We start from the raw sequence: 17,645 nt of genomic DNA, 5'->3' as shown, positions 1-17,645 counted from the left end.
GAGGAGCCCTGATTCAGGATGTGTCTCTTTGCTCAGCTCCCTGCTGGCCCCGGAGGAGTCCGAGTGCTCTGTGCTGGAAGAAGAGGAGTCGAGGCTGCTGGAGACATCAGGGCTCAGTGGCTCTGTGGCAGTGATGCGCTGCATCAGCTCTTGCGTTTGGCAGCTGTTTGCAATGGCTTTGGTCCCCTCTCTTGTGACACCGGGCAGGTCCTGCTTGTGCTGGGGGACCTCCAGAGCCGCTTCTGAAAAAGCAAGAACATCCCCCCGAACGATGATGGCAGCCTTCCCACAGCCACTCGGTGCAGGCAGCCACCTCTGGGGGTCACCTCTGCGGAGCACAGTCTCACCGTCAATCCAGGTGAGCAAACGGTCCATTTCCACATCATTGTTGTCAAGTCTGCGGGTGCTGGGTGTCTCTTCTGGAAAAGGCAGAAAATGCCCAGCGGGGCAATGGCAATGCCGGCTTTCCCACGCCCACTCAGTGCAGACACCCCCCCAGCAGCTCTGCTGCCCCTCCGAGAGAGACTCACCGTTGTTGATCCACGTGAGCAGGTCATCGATGTCTGCGTCGTCGTACAGGATGCCTGTCTTGGATGTCACTTCTGGAAAAGGCAGAAAATGCCCGGTGGGGCAATGCCAGCTTTCTTTCCCACACCCAGTGTGGGTGGGTGGGTGGGTGCCAGCAACCCCCCGCCAGCTCTGCTGCCCCCAAACTCACCGTCGTTGAGCCATGCCAGGAGATGCTGGATGTCCGCCACGTCCTCCGGGATGTCTGCGCTCGCTGTGGCTGCTGGAAAAGCAAGGACATCCCCAGTGGGGCAATGCCAGCTTTCCCCCAGCCACCCGGTGCGGACAGCCTGCCGCACGCCCCGCAGCCCCCAAACTCACCCCCTGAGTCCAGCGCTGCGGTGCTGCAGCCGAGCGGAGCCGTGGCGGGATGGGGGCACCCGTCGGTGGGCGCTGGGTGCCCCTGGTCCTCCGTGAGCACCACGGCGTCCTGAAAGGGCTCCATCGGCGACTCCCAGGTGGCGGGCAGGGTGCAGGGCACGGGGAGCACCTGCTCCTGCAGTGGTGGTACCTGCAAAAGAACTGGCGGGGGGCCGGGGCGGCCGGGGGCCTGCGGCAGGCAGGTGCCTGCGGGCTGCGGGGGCTCCCCGTGGAACACGGCCCCAGGCCACAGCCCCATCGGCTGCTGGGGCAGCAGCGTCCCTGCCAGCAGGGGATGTCCCCAGCAGTGAGCAGGGGCAGTGGGGGGAGCCATAGCTGGGTGCAGCCCCCCAGGTAGCAGCTGCAGCAGCGGTAAGTGCAGCCCCAGAGTTGGGGGCAGGCCCCCAGGTGGCAGTTGAGCCCCAGTTGGGGGCAGCCCCCCAGGGGGGAGCTGCGCTGCCTGTCCCCAGACACCTGGTACCCCAGGCCAGACAGAGGCCTGAGGCGCCAGGTAGGTGGCAGTGGGGACAGGGAGGGCTTGGGGTGGTACCGGCATCGGTCCGCGGATGGTGGGCTGCATCCAGGCGGGGTCCGGTGGCGGCACAGTCGCTTCAGGGAAGATGGCGTCGGGTGTCAGAGGCACCGTCAGCGCTCCTCGAGGGATTCTCTCTGTGGGGAAAGGCCAAAGTAGGCTCTGGGGTGGGCTGTGGGGTGAGCTCTGGGGCGCTGGGGTGGGATCTGGGGCACAGGGCTGAGATCGGGCTTACAGGGCTGGGATCTGGGGCGCTGGGGTGGGATCTGGGTTACGGGTGTGATATCGGGGTTACAGGGGTGGGATCTGGGGCGCTGGGCTGAGATCTGGGCTGTTAGGGTGGGATCTGGGGCGCTGGGGTGGGATCTGGGACACTGGGGTGAGCTCTGGGTTACAGGGGTGATATTGGGGTTACAGGGGTTGGATCTGGGGCGCTGGGGTGAGATCTGGGGCACAGGGGTGGGATCTGGAGCGCTGGGGCCAGCTGAAGCATGGGAGCAGGGGAAGCCTGCTGCCTTACCTGCCATGACAGCTGGAGAGTGGCAGTTAGGGGAGCCCCTCCCCCCAGGGGGGTTGCGTGACCGTTGGGGTCAGCCCCTTTCCCCCGGGCTTGAGATGGTTGCAGTTTTTGTCGCCACAAAGACCTTAAAGACCCTCAAGTCTAAGCACAACCTAACCATACCAGCCTAACTCTAACAAGCCCCTGCTCAATCATGTCCCCGAGCACCACCTGGTTTTCAACACATTCAGGGATGGTGACTGAACCAGCTCCCTGGGTGGAATAGGGAGCCAGCCCATCAGGTCTCCCCTCAGCCTCCTTTTCCCCACACTAAACAGCCCCAGTTCCTTCAGTCACTCCTCAGAGGGCATATTGGCCAAGGCCTTCCCCAGCCTTGTTGCCCTTCTTTCAACCTGCTTCAGCACCTCAACGGCCCTTCTGTGCTGAGGTGCCCAAAACTGAACACTGGACTCGAGGTGAGGCCTCGCCAGTGCCGAGTCCAGGGGCAGGATGACTTCCCTAGTCCTGCTCACCACACCATTCCTGAGCCAGGAATTGTGGTTATGCCATTGGCCTTCTTGGCCACCTGGGCACACTGCTGGCTCATCTTCAGCCACCTGTCCGTCAGCACACCAAGGTCCCTTTCAGGGATCAGGCAGCTTTCCAGCCACTCCTCCCCAAGGAGGACTGGGGGGACGCCTGGGCTTGTTGTGACCAAAATGCAGGACCCGACACTCGGCCCCATTGAAACTCATCCAGTCAACCTGGAAGAGTGAAGAGAGAACAAAAACCAAGCAGGCAAAGAGCAGAGCTGTCCACAGGGGGCAGGGCTTGGGGCAGGGCCTGTGTCGGAGGGTGGTCCAGCACAGTGGTGGCCTCGGGGCCCAGGCTGGAGGGGGCCTGGCACAGTTGAGGCCTCGTGTGGGCCCAGAAGGAAGGGGGCCCAGGCACAGGTAGAGCCTCGGGGCCCAGGATGGAGGAGAACCAGGCTGCTGTGTTGGGTGCCTGCACTGGGGGGCCGGAGCTGGAGGGGGGCCTAGCAGAGTTGAGGCCTCCTCTGGGCCCAGACAAAAAGGGCCCAGGCGCAACCAGGTCCTTGGGGCCCGGGATGAAGCAGGCCCAGGCCCAGTTGGGGCTGCTTTGGGGCCCAGGATGGAGGAGGACCGGGTGCAGTTCGGGCTACACTGGAGGGGCCCGAGCTGGAGTCGGGCCTAGAACAGTTGAGGCCTGCTCTTTTCCAGATCAAAGGGATCCCCGGCACAGCCAGGGCCTTGGGGCCCAGGATGAAGCAGGACCAGACACAGTATGGGCTGCTTTGGGGCCCAGGATGGAGGAGGACCAGGCACAGTTGGGGCTGCTTTGGGGCCCGGGCTGGTGGGAGGCCCGGCACAGCCAGAGCCTTGTGGCTGCACTCCCTCTGTACAGTTCAACCTTGATCCCTAACCTAAAATGGTAACTGTAGTGAAAGGCAGTAGCTGATCCAGCTGCTTTCCTGTGTTTTAATTTTCCTAAGAATGGGGAAGGACTCAAGCTAGTAAACAAAGACCCCTTTCTGAAGAACAGGACTCAGAAAGTATTAGCACAGAGCAGATCTCCCCTTAGTAGGAGAGAAGTAGAGATTCTTCCCCTTAGACAGGCAGCCCTTAAATGAGGGTGGGGAGGGCTGGAGCCAGGCTCCACCCCTTTTTGCCCAGGTGAAATGCTTGCAGGTGTGCTCCACAGCAGAACGTGTTTTAATGAAGCCTGGGAAAGCCTGTGACATCAAAGAATCCTTTCTTCCTTCTTTCTTGTTTGTGTTTGTTGCCTGCAGTTCCAAGCAGGTGGACTCTCAGTGTCTTGCAAGTGACAGCTAGCAGCAGCAGGTCCAGCCAGGAGGCACAGCACCCTGCAACCTCCAGGTGAGTGACAGCAGGCAGGCAGGCTTTTGGGCTCTGCAGGGTCATTGTGTGGAGCATTATGCACAGGAACAGCTGAGTGTAAAGATGATGTCCGAGCTGCAGAGCTAAGCATAACGGAGAGGCCCAGCGGCTCAGCTCGTTTCCCAGCGTGAGGCAGGAAATTAGAGCCACGAGGGATATGCAGACGCTTTCTGCTTTTGTCTGTTGCCTCACTCCTTCTGCCCCTGTCAGAGGGGAGGAACGAGCTGCACTTGCACAGAGACATTGCTCTCACGGCCACTCCCCCCTCAGGTTGGAGCATTCCTGGCTGCAGGATGGGCAAACCGAAGTTCTTGCCTGATTGGGTCTGTGAAGCTTAAAAAGGGAGACAAACTATGGCCTCTTGGCTCATGAAGTGAGAGAGGGGATGCTGTGCTACTGGGCTGCAGTCAAGAGTCTGAGAGAGTCTGTGTTCTATGAGATTTGAGAGACAGTTCTGGGGAGTGTGGGAGCAGTGCAAACGTGCAAGGGTGCTTTTCCTTTCAGGGGCCTTTGTGCAACAGCAGATGTTGATGCCCTAGAAGCACGGTGCGGAGCACATCCTGGGATCAAGGTGCCACGGACTGGAAAATGCTGCTGTGGCGGAGTTCCTGTGTGAAGACAAAACTCCCAGTCCCCCAGAAAAGTGGAGGCAGAAGAGCAGTGACAAGGTATCTACATGTCTATCTGTGTATGTGCACAGCAGGCCCAGCTGCCCCTGCTTCCTCCCTCCACGGGATCTGCTGCTGCTGCTGCTGCTGCTGGAGTCTCCTCTGGCCACGGTGGCGTGGGGCGAGTTCTTGTGTCAAACAGGATCTACCGGTCGTCAACCCGTTGTGACTGGGCCTGATCCCCTGGTTGACCTTTAATTAATCCCAACATTATCCATCCCATAACCTACCCTGGCACTGAGGTAAGGTGCAGTCCATCTGGCCCCGTGGACTCGGGCATCCAGCTTTTGGAGCAGGTCCAAAACCATCTAATTGTGGATTATGCATGGCCTATTCGGGTCCCCATTCCTATCTACCAGCACAGGGGACTGTGTTCCCAGGAAGTAATGAGTCTTGCTATTAAAGACTGAGGCAACGAAGGCATTAAGTACCTCAGCCTTGTCCTGATCCTTGGTCACCAAGTTGCCCTCGGCATCCAAGAAGGGATGGAGATTCTCCCTAGCCCTCCTCTTGCTGTTGATGTATTTACAGAAATATTTATTGTTGCCCTTTACCTTGGTGGCCAAGCTCAGTTCTAGCTGGGCTTTGGCTTTTCTAATTTTGTCCCTGCACATATTTGCTACGTACCTGTAATCATCATAAGTAGCTTGCCCACTCTTCCACAGACCATAATCTGTGGAATCCGCTCCTGCACCTTTAAAATTACTTCCTGAAAGTATTGCCAGCCTTCCTGGGCTCCCACGCCCTCCAAAAGTACTTCCAAAGGGAACCTCTCAACCATGGTCCTAAAGAGGTTCAAGTTTGCTCTCCGGAAGTCCAAGGTGGCAGTTCTGCTGACTCCCCTCCGTGGTTCAGCAAGAATTGAGATATCTAGCATCTCACGATCACTTTGCCCCAGGCGGCCTCCAGCCTTGACATCCCCCACAAGACCTTCTCTGTTAACAAACAGCAGGATTTTGCTTCCCCTTGCTGGCTGCGTCACCAGCTGTGTCAGGAAGTGATCTCCCACACACTCGAGGAACCTCTGGGACGGTTCCCTATCTGCTGTATTATAAATCCAGCAGATGTCTGGGACTTTGCAATAGCCCACAAGAACAAGGGGAGAGACCTTGAGACCTCATGCGGCTGTCTCTAAAGTGTCTTGCCCACCTCTTCATCCTGGTTGGGTGGCCTGTAGCACACTCCCACGATAAGGTCAGTCTTACTGGCCTTTGCTTTTATTCTGACCTAGAAGCTCTCAACCCTATCATCGCCATCCTTCATCTCCAGCCATTCCCATTCTTTCTTAACGTAGAGGGCTGCACCACTGCCTTTCCTGCCTTGCCTCTCTCTTTTGAAAAGTCGCTAGCCATCCATCACAGCACTCCAGCTGTGTGAGTCATTCCACCTCGTTTCTGTGATTTCCAAGTGATTTTTCTCCTGTTTTTTGATTCCAACAAAAGCCACTTAGGATTATTTTTGTTGTTTTTATTTTTTTAATGGCAGGCATTGTGTTTAACTTAAAAAACTTAAAAAATGAACGGACGAAGAATAGCTTTGTTTGCATTCTGGTAACTGCTGAGGCTTTGGCTGACGACAGCTTTCAGCTGCACCTGAACTAGGCTGGATTTGTCTCCTGCTCTCCATAGGTGAGTATTTCTCTTGCAGACCTTTGAATCAATGATTCCCCTGCTATTTGTCTCTTCTGGTTGCTGGAGAGAAGAGCTGCAATGTCACATCCTGATCCGTAAGGTGCTCAAGCTTGGTGATTGTCAGTAATTCAGGATATGCTTGCTTTTCTTTAAGTGAACTAAGGGATAAGCTATCATGCTGTGCCATTTCTTTTCCTGTGCGTAATGCCAAGGGATAGGGCTGCAGGTGCCTGCTGGTTCACGGGACATCCCAGAGCTTTGTACACAGCTTAAGTGATGGAACAGGAAAGACTCCAATATGGTAAAAACGTGATTTCTAGTGTTTTGGTACGTATATTCAAGTCAGTATGGGTCCATTTCAGACAGCATCGTCTCACATCTGTTTGTTGTCTCATATCAAACGCATTTTTACTGATTTGGCTACATACATACTCCACCCATAGTTTGCGTATTGTCTTCTTAGGGTGAGGTTTGCCTGCTGAACAGCGATACAAAAGAAGCTTAAATTACAGAAGCAGAGAAGCAGAGACAGTCTAGAGGCTCAATACAGTAGGGATCAGTTAGAGTATTACTTTGAAGTTGTTGTGTTCTGGGTCTTAGGTGGGATGAGAGACGGGTGTGAATGTTACAGCCAAGTGTTTTTCCCTGGTTCATTGCTCACCTGCTGCCATGCAAGCCAGCTCTTCTTTTCCCTGCCTCTGCTTTTCTTGTTGCATGCATATGCATCGCAAAATCTCTGAACAGATTTATTTTCACGTTTTAACAGTGTATAGCTAGAAGTGGGGCTTATCTCATCATCTGATGGAGATTGGTTGTGTATGGGGGAGTTTGCACGAATTATTAGCATCTCACCAAAAGCAAGGAACAGAAAAAGAAAGAAAAAAACACCAAACCACCCTAAAAGCTGCATAAATGACTATAGCTGAGCCAGCAGGAAATATTACCTGCAGTTTGCAGAGTCCTCATTTTGCTCAGCACTGACTGGATGGGGTTAACAGTGACCACTAATGAAGGAGCTCTGCTACCTGTCTGAGCAGTGCTCCAGTCTTTGTTGCTGCGTTATGAATGCACTGCTCCTCCTGCCACATTTCTTCACGCCCTCGGTTGTTATCTGAGCAGTGGTAGCCCCCACGAGCGATGCAGTCAGTGCCTGCTTGCTCCAGGTGCTCCATAAGCACAGCAGAAGGATGCCAGGGGGCTTGCAGGCAGTGTGTGCATGCTGTTGCTCTCTCCAAGAAGCCCCTGTTTTGGCTAGCTGCAGAAGAAACCATTTTTTCCTTGGTCAGATCCTTGCAAACGCAGTGCAAGTGTACAGAACGGTACGGTGTCTAGCTGTCTTTTCGCAGTACGTGCAATGAGGTTATCTATTTTTCAGGCAGAGAAGTGCGTCCAGGCAGTTTGGAGAACTGCTGGCTCAGGCTTCACCTCCACTAATCCAAGTTCAGTCACTTTCCTCTGAAGAACCTGCATCAAGCCGTGGTTTTAAGCTGCAGATGGAGTTCTTCTCGCAGGACTGAAGTGCTGAAGCTCTCTGAGCTCCGAAGGCACCCTGAACTCATGTGAGTGTGACTGGCTGCTTTGCTTTTGGCAAGAGACCCTTTAGAGCCCCAGAGTGCGCTGTGCAGAGTCTCTAAGGAGAGGACTCCTGAGGCCGAATTTATTTGTATCCCACAGGAGGCTTTTTCTTGGTTGGCAACGTGCTTAAAAAAGAAAGAAATGCAAATGGGCATTTCCACGTGACTGTATTCTGCTCAGTGCAGTGTCTGCCTGTGTTGCAGACTGAGCTCCGTGGCATTGCAAAGAATGCACCAAAGTAAGTAGTGCAGGAGAGCATTTTTTCCAGTTAGAATGTTGGCCTTCCAAAGCAGGCCTGCCTTGGTTGCACTGGCTTGCATCTCAGCTGGTGTTCTGTTGTCAGGGTTCCCGTATTTCTAGCGGTTGTCAGGGCGGTGGCTCATGACATCGTAAGGCCGTGGCGATGTGACGGTAAGAATGTCCCATGTCAAGTACAAGATGGCTGTGTGGGACGAGGGGAAGCCATGGCCTGACAGCTGCCCTTCTGGTCAGCAGTGGAATTCTGCGGGGTCCATTAGAAGGCCATTTCTCTGTAATGCTTTCTCTGTTGGTTCCAGTCAAGATGTGGCCGTTGTATGAAGTAAGTTTGTGGTTGCTGTGAAGCTGGGAGGAATGTTGACTGCCTTGGGGGTTGAGAGGCCTTGCAGCAAGATGTGGAGAAATGTGAGGGTGGTCCCCATCTGCACGAAGAAGAGCAAGCGCTGCGTTCTGCACCTGGGATGCGGCAGCCCTGGCTGTACGTACAGCGTGGGGGGGGCGAGGGGCTGGAGATCAGCCCTGCCAAAAGGGAGGGATCTGGGCGTTGTGGTTGCTGACAACTTGAATCTGAGCTGGCAGTGTGCCCTGGGCACAGGGTTTGAGTTTGGGTGGTCCTTTGGGGAGCCAGGGGTTGGACTTGATGGTCCCTGTGTCCTTTAAGAAGGCCGAATAGTCTTTCAGTGATTGTTCTGGGCAGCTCACACCACTGGGTGTATAATTCATTTCACTTGGAATTTCAGGGTCAGACATAAATGTTATTATCTGCTTTAGAGAAAGAAGTGGGAGGCTGAACTGATATTTGGAAAAATGAAAAATGTTTAAAATGTTTTTTGCAAGATAAGCCCTCAGCAAACAGTCGTCCTGTTCCACTTTTGGCCAGTCTCAGATGCTTGTCTTCCAGAATGTCTGCGTGTGGATGAATCACAACAGGATCCTGGGAACTTTTAAGAAAGGTAGGAAGGAGGAACCGGGGAACTACAGGCTGGTGAGCCTCACCTCTGTGCCTGGGAAGATCATGGAGCAGATCCTCCTAGGAGCTATGTTAAGGCACACATGAGACAAAGAGATCCGAGACAGCCAGCATGGCTTCACCAAGAGCAGATTGTGCCTGACCAATCTGGTGGCCTTCTGTAGTGGAGTGATGGCTTTGGTCGACGGGGGAAGGGTGGTGGATATCATCTACCTGGACTTCTACAGAGCCTTTGACATGGTCCCTCAGCACATCCTTCTCTCTAAATTAAAGAGGTATAGATTGGAAGGATGGACTGTTCAGTGGAGTAGGATTTGGCTGGCTGGACACAGCCAAAGGGTTGTGACGAATGGTTTTGTGCCAGGGTGGAGGCTGATCACAAGCAGTGTCCCTCAGGGGTTGGTCTTGGGACCTGTGCTCCTCAGCATCTTCATCAGTGACACAGACAATGGCATCGAGTGCACCCTCAGCAAGTTTGCAGATGATACAAACTGGGCAGTGCAGTCGATAGTCTGGAAGGAAGGGAAGCCATCCAGAGGGACCTGGACAGGCTGGAGAGGCTGTGGGTGTCCCATCCCTGGAGGCATTCAAGGCCAAGCTACCCATGTTTGCCTTCTGTAGTTATCAGTGGGGCAAGAGGAAAATGAAGAGTACAATGAAGTACAGAGTGCTTTTCTTGTCTTGTTCAACTGCAAGTTCCTGTTTTCTCAAAGGCAAAAACAATTAAGGCTCAGCAAAAACAATTAAGGCTCAGCAAAAACAGTTAAGGCAGTCATTGTAAGTATTAATTTCTGATGATGGTGGCTGCCTGTGTTCGGAGGTCACACTTAGTTGAAGCACACTGCGCCTGTGGAAATTCTGCTGAGCAATTAGCAAAAATACCCTTGTCATTAGGAAGAAACAAGAACACTGTTGTCCATAAAGTAATCAGTGGCGTTTAAGCAAGTGACACCTCTTTGTTTTACAGGAGAAAAAAACGACAGGTGAGCCTAACATATTAATTAACTGAGAACAAAACGTTAGGAAGGACAAGACTGTGCTTGAGTTTTCCCAGTAATGAGTGCCTGAATTCCAGAGTGGGTTTCTGAATCTTTGTTTCATCCTACGGGTCCTATGAAGGACTGTGCCATCATTGTAATCTGCATCAGAAATGCCTCCTTTCTCAGTGCAAATCCTGCCATTGGATTAAGGGCAAAAATAATGTGCAGAGTAGGACTTCTATAGTACTCCATATTATAGAACTCTAAAGACAGACTATAATACTCTATATTACAGGGACTCTAAAAACAGACTGCTTCAACACACTTGGAATCAGCACACCTTTGAATCTGATGCAAAGAGATGCATGTTTGGTTGTTTTGTTTTGTTTGTTTTTTAAATCTCTTTGAACAGCCAGATCAAGTAGCTGAGCAGCCTCGTTCCAGCTTTTCTGTAAAACTTGAGTCATGAGGAGTGCTTTCTCTAACAGTGGTAGTGTTGGGACACACGCTTCTCTTTTTGCCACAGACTGAGCATTGTTCTCTCTCCTTCTTCATATCTTGCAGGAAAGATTGCTTCACGTGTAATGAAAAGCTAGTGTCCAGAAGATCACTGCGGCCAGATGCCAATTTTGATGCCCTCGTCAGTAAGACTTGTCCAAGCCCTGATGTATGTGAAACTCATCAGGAGGGAATGCTGGCAAGAATCAGCTAACACAGTAGCAGCAAGCTTTCAGTGACAGCGTTAAGGAAGGGTGACGATTCAGGCTGGGAGCAGGTATGTCATCACCTGACTTGACCACATGTAACTTGATGCTAGAAATACACCACGTCCTCCCTCCCTGCATGGCAAGAGATGGCTCTCTTCTCCTGCAAAGGCAGCCGAAGTAACTTCTGTGTGCTGACTAGAGAGAGAAAACTTGGTGTCACTCCTTGCAAGTCCTGTGGCAGCCAGATATTGTGTGATGAGAGTTGCTGTCTATTTACTGTGTTTGGTTTCTTTGCTTTGCCATGCTGTACACGAGTAAAGGAAATGAATGGAATACGAGATGGTGACCTTGTTTTGTTTGCTTTGTTTTCCTTGCTTGGTTGTTTTTCCTCCTATTGCTTTTCAGTAGTGCGCCTTTTGCTTTGCTTTCCATTGTCTTTGTGTCTGTTTTGTTGGCTCTTTGTCTTAGCTGTTTCTTTCTTTGCATTAGCTTCTTCCTCCCAGAGGAGAGCATTCCTTGCCTTTTCAGAGGATGGTTCTTGGCTTTGCTTGGAGTTTCTCCCTTGCTCTTCATTCTTGGTTGCCTTACCTGGCTTTGCCTTCCTTGTCCCCTTGCCCCGGCCTTGCTCTTCCTTTGCCTTCACTTACCTGATGTGCTCTCTCCCTTGATTGTTCTGTTCTGTCTGTTCCTTTCTGGCTTCTTGAACTGCAGCCTCCTCTCTGGGCTTTCCTGCCGTGCTTGATGCATTTGCAGCTCCTTGGAGTTTCCCAGGTGGGTCCACGCCTCCTGGGCCTCCTTGCCTCTTCCCTTGTGGTGCTCTTGTGGCTTTTTCTCCAGCTGGCTGGATCCACGCGGGCCTATTGCCCCATTTTCTCGGCATTGGTGTATGTAGATTGTTCTATGTCATCTTCCCAGGCCTAGATGCTGAGTTTTTGCCTCTTCCAGACTCTGTTGTCATCTTTGCTTTTCCGTGAGAGTGTATTCTGTTCTGTTATCGTTGGTTGCTTGTTTTTGAATTTGGTGTTTGTTGTTGTTTCATTTATTGTTGTTGGCTTTCTTTGATGTGCGTGGGGTTTTTTTTTCTTTTTTTCAGTTTGGTGCTCTTTTTCTTTTTTTTTTGCTGTTCATTTCTTTGCACTGTATTTTTTTCCTAGTAGCGTTTCTTTTCCTTTCTCTTGTACTAGAAATTTTAGCTCCTAACACTAATCCAAATGTATAAACCACAAGTCTGAACTCTAAATCACACAGGTGTATGGGAACTGTATAATCACAGCCTGACCCCCTGTTTGACTACCTGAGGCGAGTGCTGAGTCAGCTGCAGGGGCACAGGTGATGGCAGTTTGACCTGAGTGACCGTAAGGGGTGGACCCTGGCTGCAGCCCTGCTAGACCCCATGTAAGGGCTGACTCCCAAGGAGGAAGGATCTCTATCTGGAGGTCACCCTTAGTGGAGCCCTTCTGCGCGCCCAGGGTACGGGTAAGCTTTTTATGTCATTCCTCCTTTGGAAACGCGCTCATCTCTCTGGTCCTTTACCTATTTGCCTTACAATCTGTTTGCCCTGCACACAGGTAATGTTTAACCCTCCTAATGGGTAGCCCTTATCTTTTTCTGTAAATGCAACAGGGATAGGGTTAGCCCTCATCAAGTAAGGGCCACCCTTAGTCCTAACAGCTAAGGGTAGCCCTGAAGGATTCCCATTTTGGTTATGGTTAACTCTAATCGGATGTGGTAACCGTTGACCTGTCACTGAAGGGAGCCCTTCATCCTAACCTACTATGGTAACTCTTCATCCTAAACGCTAGCCTCTAACAGTAACCTTTAAGCCAATCCTTAGGGGTTTTCCTTCAGCCTTTGCACTGACTGAACTTGGTAGCATTTCCACGTGAAGCCTTATCTAATGCAGTAACCCGCCAATCTGATGCCAAAGGGTAACGGTCCGCAGTTAGTAGTAAGACTAAATAGTAGCACTTAACCGTAATCCAGCAGGGGATGAGGGCGAGCTTGTCTTCTGCCAGGGCGAGCGGCTGCGGGCAGTGCATCTCCCAGCTGAGGTGCCTGTAAACATCTGCCAGCTGTCCTTGTGGACGGCCCGTCATCGTCATGGAAACTGATTGTAACAGCACAAAGGTTCCAGGAGCGTGGGTGATGTCAGCTGTGACATCCTCTGGGGGGCCTGGAGCCGCCCTTTTTTGGCCTTGCAGCCCATCAAGCCAAAGCCTGCTGTCCTGCACGTGGTCCCACCGGGCAGAAACTCTTGGGACGTAGGAGGTTCAGGGGAGGGGACAGATGCCTGAGGGCATTCTTTGATTCCATCCCAAGAGTTGTTTTGTCTTTGTTCTTTCCATGTCGTGTGGTTTTCCTTTGCTTTTCCTTTTGCTATTTAACATCTTTTCTTTCTTTTATGCTTCTTTCTCTGTTGCTATGCCTTGCATTGCATTGCATTGCTTTGGTTATTTGTTTTTTTTTCCCTTTGTTTCGGGCCAAGCCGCAGGGGCTGCTAGGGCAATGTCCTCACTTGGAGGGGGAGGCTGGGTTTCCCATCTGAGGGCTTCATGCACAAATAGCAAGGAAAACTCAGACACAGAGCAATCCTAAGCAAAGGCACGCCTTTTCTGAGACACTGTCTCAAGCTCCCTGAGCTCTTTTTTCCTACGAGGTAACTCCCCTGCTTTTTTCCATCTCTTATTACAACAAGAGAGATTTCCATCGCTCTTACAACAGCTCGCCAAATAATGTTCTTACCCACAGAAGCTTTCCCTTTTCCCTTTTCTCAGTAAGAGTCGCTTGAATCCCGGGCTGATTCCCTAAAACCAAGTGTAATTGTTCTCCTTCCCAGAAACCAGTCACCAACAGAAGTTGTCCTGTTAGCCCACATCCACCAAAAATCCTCAAATACACTATTCTTACAGCCAAACCAGACCATTTTCTGTTCAGTTGCAGTGCACTTACGGACCGTATTTCTAGTCTTGTTCCTGCTGAGGTAGTGGTAAAGAAACCCCAGTCTGCCTGACAGCAATACACTGCTCAGAGTAAAGCTGCTGGAGCACACAAAATGCTGTCAGGCGTCCGAGCTGAGCAACAGACTTCATTCCTGAATTGCACAGCTACCAGTAGAAGTGACCTCCACGCTGTTTGGCCTGTCCAAGGAGTTCACACAGCTCTGAGTACCCCCATTTCTACACAGAGTGGTATCCCCCGTCGGCTATCAGCTGCTACTGTAAGCCTTTCTGCTGCTTGAAGCCAGAGGGGCCAGACCCAGCTGGCCCTTAGGGACCTCCTTTGACCCAGGCCTCCAACGGAAGTGTACCACTGGTTAACCCAGAATGGCAACTGTAGACCAAGGCTATCACAGGCACAGTTTTCCCTTAGCCAGGGAGCGGAAAGGACTCAGTCCAGTAAATGAAGATGGAACTGCTTACCCCTTTGTGAGGAGGAGGGCTCACACCATACTAAACAAGAGCAGAATTTGAAGCAGTGATCCTTCCCTTGGGGCAGCCAGCCCTGAAATGAGGTGAGGGAGGGGTGGAACCAGCTGCACCCCTTTGTCATCCAGGTGAGTTGCTTCCCTCTTTTTGCTCCTGAGCAGAACAAGATTTGATGAGGAGGAAAGCCTGTGAAGTCCAAAAAGACTGCTTTCCTACTTCCTTCCCGTTTGTGTTAGCTGGCTGTCACGGAGTTATCTAGATCAGTGTATGCCTGTGGCGGGGCAGTGGGCCTGTTTTCCTGTGTTTGGCTTTGCGATGATGCTGTCTTGAGTTCATGTGCTGGACTCTTGTATTTCGTGTCTTTGTTTTGCTTTGCTCTGTTTTCCTTGTTGTTTGACGTTCTTTTGTCAGTCTTGCTTTATTGCTGCTCCTGTGTTGCAATACCTTTGTTATGTTCAGATGTGGTGATTGATACTTTTCCCTTTCCCATTCTTGGAACTCTTTTCTCCCTCCTTCAGGGTGTTCCTCTTTGTTTCTCGGCTTTTCAGGTGATTTTGCTTTGCCTTCCTTGGCTTTTTGGAACTTGGGAAAAGGTACCGAGGTGCATGGATATGTAGAAGAAAAGCTCTCCTGCTGTGGCTGGGAGGTGATGCAAAGGAGGCCTCCCGAGCAAGCACCACACACAAAGGCAGCTTGCTTCTCCAGAGGCTGCAGCATAAGCTCGTGTTCCTTGTGGAGGACTCCGTTGTGCATCTGCAGGAGCTGCTTTGGCATGGAGGATTTTGTGGAGTTGCTGCCAGTCGTTGCTCGGATGAAGTGAGGCTTTTGTCCTTGTATCTGTGCAGGAAAGCAGTGCGGAGGGAACGTGTGTGGTGAGATGCTGAGGAGAGATTGCCTCCTTGCCCCAGCAGGCTGCTTGTGTCCTGGTGATGCACGGTGACGAGAAGGCTGCTGTTCTGTGAGTAAGCCTGCCACGTGGGAGTAATGGTTGTGGCCTTTTGGGCAAGTCTCTGAGGAGAGGTCTTTGGGCAGGCTGGTTGTTTTGCTGGGCAAGTGCTGTTTCAGTTGTTTGTTGCCGTGCTTGGTTGGTGCTTGTTTGAGAAATAGTGGTCCTGTAGACGAGCAGTGCTCTGGCAGCAGGGGAGTGAGAAATGTCATGTCCACCCAGTCTTCTCCACGAGCCTTACGCTGCCTTCCCCAGTGTCTGTAAATGGCTGTAGAAATGGCAGGGGGAGAAATGGGGAAGAGGGGAGGTGCGGTTTCTGTGCATGCTGTGTCCACGGAGCAGGTGTGAGCTCCTAAGAGCTGGGAGCCCTGCAGAGCGTCCTGGGTTTGTTTTGCTTCCTTTGTTGGAGCTGTTGGGATGCTTTTGTGGGTGCTTTGTGCGTTTGAAGTCCCTGTGAACTCTGCTGAGACCAGTGGTGTCCTAGGGAGAGCCCCGCTGCCCCCTTTTGTTCGGGCTGTTTTCTTCCCTCGGGAGGTTAAAAGGGCCTTCAGAACCCAGCAGTACAACTTGCTGCTGCTCCAGCCTGTCAAGTGGAGATGATGAAGTGTGACCGCCACTGGGGCAGGGAGGAGAGCAGCTAAGAAATGGTGTTCCCGTAGACTGTGTGGAGCTTGTCTTGTGAAACGGTCCCTTGTGCTGCCAAATCTCTCTGACTTTCAGCCATGGCCTCTTCCTCCTGGCTTTCAAGATGTTCAGAGGCATTGCTAAGAAAGAAAAGAGCAGAGCTCTTCCTAGGCCATGGCCGAGTTCACCTTTCCAGGTGGTATGCCAGAGCATGAAGCATGGTCAACAAGGACGGGGTAGCAGGAGCTGGAAACAGGGGAAGCTTCCACAGAGCCCCCGCTGGAGTCCCAGGGTGATGAGCTGAAGCTGATTTGGGCAGCATGAAACCCGGTGGTTTTCCGGGCTGTGTGTCGTATAGGGCTCAGGGCTGTCACTGGGGTTGCTTTCACAGGACGCCCCCCAGCCCAGCTCAGGACCCACGGTGAGTCTGTGGGTGACAAATGTGTCACTGAGAGACAGCATCAGGGTGGGAATGCGTGGACCATAGCGCCCAGGGCAGAGCCAAGCGGTGCTGTGGTTGGGGGGGGGTCAGCCCCAGGGAGAAAGTCTCCCCCACGGAAGAAATGGATTGCTTAGCTCCCCACTAAGCTCCCATTGCCTCCCCAGTATTGTCTAGAGTCTTCTTGTGCAAACTCAGTGCCCCCCAGTGCTGCCTGCGGCCCTCAATAGCCTCCCAGTGCCCTGCAGTGGGCTTCCAGTGCCTCCAGTACTGCCCAGTGGCCCCCAGCTCAACACACCCACTGCTCGGTCCGTGACCATCTCCTTCCCAGGAACAGCACAAGGCAAACAGAGACGTTGACAGATGCAGCGATGGTGATGGAGATGTTGAGAGTGGAGGAGCTCTTGGCTCGCTGCAGCCACCCCAGCATTCCCGGAGGTGGGCACGGGGGAGCCTGGGGGGGGGCTTTGGTGCTGCACAAACGACTGGCAGGCAGAGGTTTGGCGATCACTTTCCTACACGTTTAATAATTTAACGTACAAAACAGCAAATAAATGACGATATTCCCACCATTTCCCCACCCTAACAATTGTTTCTGATCCCACCCCCTACAATTCCCACCCTCTAATCAATTTCCCACCCCGCAATCAATTGCTCACAACCCACCCTCCTCCTCCCCCCTTCCCCCCGCTCCCTCCTACCCAAAGTTTTCCCTCCCTCTGCAGAAAACCTCACCCCCCAACCACCCCACCACCAAAATCCCAACCCCAACAATTCCTTCCTCCAAATTCCCAACAACTTTGGGAGTGTAACGTGATCAGAGTACAATTTCTCCCCCAGAATTGCCACCCCACAGAATTCCCTCCCCCTCCCCCCACCTCTTCAATGCAGCAGTTACAGAATGTCCCAATTCATTTTTGATGCCAACCATCTCCCACGCAGCCATTTCTCACCCCAGCATTCCCCACCCCCCAAATTCCCCACCCAACAATATCAACAGTACAGCCATTTCATTTCTAACCTCAGAAAGATCCCCAGTGCCTTAAGAATTCCAAGCAACCATTCCAGCAAATTCCCACCCCCCACCCCGGTTCCCACCCCAACAATATCTCAGTACAGCCATTTCCAACCTCAGGAAGATCCCAACACCCCATGATTCCCACCCCAAGAGTTCCCTCCCCCCTTCACCCCGGATTCCCACCCCAACAATATTACAGTACAGCCATTTCATTTCCAACCCCCAAAAAAGATCGCGAGCAACCCCAAGAATTCCCACCCCAAGTTCTCAACCCAAGATTTATTTCCCCCCCCCCAAATTCCCTCCCCCCAACCCCTTTCCCCACCCCGCAACCATCCCTCCCCACCCTCTTCTCCCACCCCCCCAGCCTCTTTTCCCCCCCCCCACAGCTTTGACAGTCCAACCCTTTGGCGGTCCATCAGGCTTCAGAGTATCCCGCATTGGCCCCAGCCCAAGCTGCCGTTTGTGGACAGCCCAGTTTGGAGGGTAGGGCTGGGGCGCGGTGCTGGTGCCCCCTGGAACACTGC

The 17,645-nt window shown here is 52.5% G+C and overlaps 1 long non-coding RNA gene across 6 annotated transcripts; it reads left to right on the top strand.

Moving 5' to 3' along the window:
* Positions 1-6,103: 6,103 nt before the first annotated feature.
* Positions 6,104-11,976, top strand: LOC121107165. 6 transcript variants are annotated; one of them, XR_005840802.2, is made up of 6 exons: positions 6,104-6,173; positions 7,552-7,735; positions 7,851-7,989; positions 8,095-8,487; positions 8,847-8,962; positions 10,524-11,004. It is a non-coding gene; the product is annotated as an uncharacterized LOC121107165 (long non-coding RNA). The 6 variants fall into 6 exon arrangements; XR_005840803.2 differs by lacking the exon at positions 6,104-6,173 and having other exon boundaries at positions 7,147-7,735; positions 8,095-8,162; positions 8,309-8,962; XR_005840799.2 differs by having other exon boundaries at positions 6,113-6,173; positions 7,851-8,962.
* Positions 11,977-17,645: the final 5,669 nt, after the last annotated feature.

This window comes from Gallus gallus, chromosome 18 (assembly GCF_016699485.2).
Source record: "Gallus gallus isolate bGalGal1 chromosome 18, bGalGal1.mat.broiler.GRCg7b, whole genome shotgun sequence".
In the NCBI taxonomy this organism is placed as follows: Eukaryota; Metazoa; Chordata; class Aves; order Galliformes; family Phasianidae; genus Gallus; species Gallus gallus.
Note: the sequence above shows the minus strand (reverse complement) of the source record. Positions and strands in the feature narration are given on the sequence as shown.